The sequence below is a fragment of the Pongo pygmaeus genome, chromosome 4 (assembly GCF_028885625.2).
Source record: "Pongo pygmaeus isolate AG05252 chromosome 4, NHGRI_mPonPyg2-v2.0_pri, whole genome shotgun sequence".
NCBI classification, from domain to species: domain Eukaryota; kingdom Metazoa; phylum Chordata; class Mammalia; order Primates; family Hominidae; genus Pongo; species Pongo pygmaeus.
In genome coordinates this window covers 179,500,437-179,505,889 of record NC_072377.2, presented here as the reverse complement: position 1 = coordinate 179,505,889, position 5,453 = coordinate 179,500,437, and the positions used below count along the sequence as shown (strand labels likewise).

Here is a 5,453-nt window from a genome sequence, read left to right as displayed (position 1 = left end):
CAAGTGTCCTTCTAAGACAGAGGAAGAGGTGGATGACACACACAGAGGAAGCCATGTGACAATAGAGGCAAAGATGGGAGTGCTGCAGCCACAAGCTAAGGAATGCTGGCAGCTACAGAAGTTGGAAGAAGTGAGGAATGGATTCACCCCTAGGGCCTTTGGAAGTTCTTGACTTCAGCCTAGTGATACTGATTTTGGACTTCAGGGCTCCATAACTACAAGAGAATACATTTCTATTGTTTTGAGCCACCTCATTTGTAGTAATATGTTACAGAAACCACAAGAAATTAAAACAACCAGGAAATTACAGTAGGGAAGGCTAAAATGGATATAATAGAAAGAGTGGGTGCTTTGGATAAAGTAGAACTCAAATCAAATCCCTCCTGGTATGACTTTGGGCAATAATAGTAAACCAGCATCGGAAATACATGTGCAACCATTCACCCTCCCATGCCAAAGCAAATGTGGCTCACCAATACCAGCAATTTTTCCCAGATATGAGCTCAGAATATATTTCAGCACAGGTCTCTTGACAACCATAAGAAATGATATGTGATGTTAAACTCAGTGACTATTTCTGTAATTACACTAACCATTATTCATTGGGTACCTACTATATGCCAGGTATTTTAAATAAAAGTATACTTAATTGTCCCAATAAATTGAGGAGACAGTTTTCTTCTTTACCTTGGTTTACAGACAAGATAATCATATATCATAGAGTTGAAGTGGCATTTCCCGAGGCACAAAGCTATAAAGAAACAGGATTGGCATTCAAAGCCAGGTCTCCCTGACTCCAAATCCCATTCCACTACCAGGCACAAGCAGACACTTGGATTTTCTGAGCCACAGTTTCCTCGTCTGTAAAATGGGGCTGCTGATCTCCACTTGGAAAAGCACATTTGTGGGTTGAGTGAGATCATTAAAAAAGACAGCGACCCCAGCAGACTGTTGTCTGGCACAATGCTGCACAGGCTAATGTTAGCAATCCAGGCCTCTTTACTGCAGTGCAACGGAGAGAGGTCGGGCCACAGTTGGTGTAGCATAAAGCCCTGACCCGGCGGCTGTTGGAAACTCAGCCCATTCCTTGACACACCTCAGTCCCACAGCTTGGTCTTTTTTCTCCGGAGGGACCACACCTACAGCCAGGGAGCAGCAGGGTCACGGTGACCTGGGCCAGAATACTCTATCAGGTCAACATGAGCCAGGACAAGGAATTAGAATTACAAAACCAACAGTCTTTTAACCAGGATCTAACTAAGGACCAGTCACAGGGAGGACGTCAACAGTGCGGAAGTGAACAGCATTTTCATCGGTTCTCCCTGGACTCTCTGGGGGCTCTTCTCCCATTGTGGGGAGGCAGATTGAATCAGAGGAAACAGCAGGGCATCAGCACCAAACATCCCTGGGTTCAAATCCTGGCCTTCCTTACCTACTGGCTGAGTTGTCTTGGGTGCATTTTTTTACCTCCCCAAGCTTCAGTTTCCTTACCTGTAAGATGGGGGTATGAGTCCCAATATGCCATGTGGATCAAATGGATTAGTGCAGGCAATGGAGTAGATGCTCAGTCAGTGTCGATTCCCCTTATTTTACCCGTTCCCCCAAGTCCATGCCTGAGCCTGCCTGCAGAGCACCCTCCTTCCCGGAAACTCTCCAGCTAGATTCCAGCAGCAAGTCTAGGGTCCTTTGGGAAGGGCAGTAACATCCTGGGCAGGCAGGTGCTGTCCTGGGAGGAAGGAACCATGGAGATGGCAGGGCCTCCTAACAAGTTCTAGTCCCGAGAGGCTCACTCACAGCTCTCTCTCTGTAGAACGGGGGTGGGAGGGAAAGGAGCTAGGCACAGCCCTGCAAACCTAGTCTCAAGCAGATAAAATATAAATTGCATCTTCTAAGGAAAAAGAGTGCAGTCACCTTTGTATTTGTATTTGATATTTGTATTCATATATCAACAATATATGAATATATCATATTCATATATTGAATATGATGAACATATATTGATGTTCATCATCAATATATGTTCATGATCAATCATGAACATTCAATCATCATGAATTGATGAACATCAATTCATATATTGAATATGAACAATATATGAATATATCAATATATGAATATATTCATATATCAACAATATATGAACAGCAGGCTCTGGGCACAACAGGAAACCTACACCCATGCTACTTCTTTATCGTAGTTCATCTCTTGGCAAATAATTACTCTCCCTGCAGGCACCCTCATGCCAGCCTTCTAATTATACCATTGTTCGGTTTCATGTCAACTGAACAATAAATCAAATGTGGACCAAGATGTCTGATCAAAATGTGCTGGGGAGTAACTGGTGGGAAGCACATGACATTAGTGACGGTACTGGGAATGGGGGCATCATTTTTCTTCCTAAGCTTTGTCTTGAGACAGGCTTCCTTTTTCTCTGTTAATCCTGTTAATGTTGAGACTGTAACCTGGACCCCGAGTAACCCAGATCACCCTACCTCTGAAATGGACAGAACTGCGTTCACTATCGTTTCCCATCAAGGGACCCTGAGAGGGTTTGATTAATGAATAACTATAAAATGCTAGCAAATATATAGCAAAAAGAAATACTAGCAAATATATATATTTATAGCAAATATATATGGTAAAATACTAGCAAATATAGCAAATATATAATGAATAATTTCTCAACAACTTTTTCCTTAGTGGCATTTGGCTTTCTTCCCTGAATTTTTGCTACCATCAAAAGCCAAGTTCCTCATCAGGGAAAGAAAGAGGGCAGTGTTTATTTTAATATTTTATTTAAGTATTTTGATGTATTTTATATTTAACAGTTTTTAAGGTTTAATTAACAAAAGTTATATATATTTAATGTGTACAAACTGATGTTTATATATATATATATGCACACACACAAATACACACAGGGAAATAATCACCACAATCACCACAATTAACACATCCATCACCTCACTAATTCCCTTTTTCTTTTTTCCTTTCTTCCTCCCTTCCTCCCTTCCCTCCCTTCCCTCCCTTCCTTCCTTCCTTCCTCCCTTCCTCCCTTCCTCCCTTCCCTCCCTTCCCTCCGTTCCTTCCTTCCTTCCTTCCTCCCTTCCTCCCTTCCTCCCTTCCCTCCCTTCCCTCCCTTCCTCCCTTCCTCCCTTCCTCCCTTCCCTCCCTTCCTCCCTTCCTTCCTTCCTTCCTCCCTTCCTCGCTTCCCTCCCTTCCTTCCTCCCTTCCTCCCTTCCTCCCTTCCCTCCCTTCCCTCCTTTCCTTCCTTCCTTCCTTCTTTCCCTGCTTTAAGGTGAGGATACCTAAGACTGACTTAGCAAATTTCAAGTATACAGTACTGTATTGCTAACTATAGTCACCACACTGTACATTAGATCTCCAGAACTTATTTATCCTGCAGAACTGAAACTACACTTTGACCAACATCTCCCCCACCTTTCAGCCCCTGGCAACCACCATTTAACTCTCTGTTCCTATGAGTTTCACTTTTTTGGATTCCACATATAAGTGGGATCACGTAATATTTGTCTTTCTGTGTCTGGCTTACTTCATTTCGCATAATGTTCTCTAAGTTCATCCATGTTGTCACAAGTGGCAAAATTTCCTTCTTTTTAAAGGCTAAATAATATCCCATAGTAGAAATATACCACAATTTTTTTTATCCATTCATCCATCCAGGAGCATTTGGGTGTTTCCATATGTTGATGATTGTGAACAATGCTGCAGTGAGCACAGAAGTGCATGTATCTCTGAGATCCTGATTTTATTTTTTTTGGATGTACACCCAGAAGTGGGATCATATGGTAGTTTTACTGCTAACTTTTGGAGAAAACTCCATACTGTTTTTTATAATGGTTGTACCACTTTAAATCCCCATAAAAAATGTACAAGGGTTCTCTTTTCTCCACATCCTCACCAACACTTTTGTCTTTTTTGATAGTAGAGCCATTCTTGCAGGTGTGAGGTGATATGTCATTGTGTTTTGATTTGCATTTTCCTGATGTTGAGCACATTTTCATTTCCATGCTGACCATTTGTATGCCTTCTTTTGAGACATACAAATACACCACATCATACACAAAAAGAAACTCAAAATGAAGTTTTGACCTGAAACTGTAAAACTACTGAAGAAAGTATAGAAAAAAGCCTTCTTGACATTGCTGATGGCAATGATTTTTTGGATATGACACCAACAGAACAGGAAACAAAAGCAAAAATAAACAAATGGGAAATATCTATTCAGATCTTTTGCTCATTTTCAAGTTGGGTTATTTGTTTTCTTGCTACTGAGTTGTATGAGTTCCCTATGTGTATTGCATATTAACTCCTTATCAGATATATGATTTGCAAATATTTTCTCCCATTTCATAGATTGCCTTTCCACTTCATTGATTCCTTTCTTTTCTTTTTTTTTTTTGATATTTGAACAAATTTATTGAAACCTACAAGGTGTGAGCAGAGAAATCATTCATGGTGTGTTACATTTTGCCACTACCTTGAATGTATAATTACAAAATTATAAATACATTTTCCACAACTAAGCCTTTGTCCAAAAAAAAGTCACTTAGCACATTTTTAAAGGTCAGTAAGAAATGGATTTTGGACATTAAAGAGATCAAGTCACTGAATTTAACAGCAGCAGCCCTCACTAATCTAGAATCCCATAGTGCCGAAGGTATAGGTGTCTGTGCAGAGCTAGTCATTTATTACAGCAATCAGAAGAGACAGGGGCAGGCACACCTATCGGAGGTGGTGGCAGAGCTGGCAGGACAGGATGGCTGGGCTGGTCAGGTGAGCATGTCCCAGAGACAGCAGCAACAGAAAGCAGTCCAGCAGGCTGTGAGGCAGGTGGATGGTTCCAACTCATCTCTTCTGTGGTCTTCTACCACATAGACTGTGGTTTTAGGAGGCTTCCGAGGTCTGTCCTGCCAGCTGTACTGTGGGTATCTTTGTATCCTTGATAGGTGTACCCTTGAAGAGGTGGGTAGGGCCCCCTCCCATAGGTCCTGGGCCCATGTGTTTTTGTGGATAAGGTGGGTGTGGGGCTGATGGACCAGGGTCTGGATGTGGTGGAGGGTTCTCTTGGTTCATCAGGGACCTGTAAAGTGCACCTCTCCTCTCCATGAACTGGCCAGGTAGTGGTTGGGTCGGAACCTGAGGAACCCAGACCAGCCCAGAGTAGACTCACTGCACCTGCCTCGAAGCAAGTAATGAGCCACCATGTGACAGAAGCTTTTTAGTTTGATACAATCCCATTTGTTTATTTTTGGGTTTGTTTCCTCCTCTGTTGGTGTTATGTCCAAAAAATCACTGCCATCACCAATGTGAAGAAGCCTTTTTTCTGTACTTTCTTCTAGTAGTTTTACAGTTTCATGTCTTCATGTCAAAGTCTTTAATCTATTTTGAGTTTATTTTTGTATGGGATGTGAGATAAGGGTCTGATTTTA

The 5,453-nt window shown here is 41.8% G+C and overlaps 1 pseudogene; it reads right to left on the bottom strand.

Annotated features, from left to right (window-relative positions):
* Positions 1–4,788: 4,788 nt before the first annotated feature.
* On the bottom strand, positions 4,789–5,097 carry LOC129037401 (cysteine-rich and transmembrane domain-containing protein 1-like; annotated as a pseudogene).
* Positions 5,098–5,453: the final 356 nt, after the last annotated feature.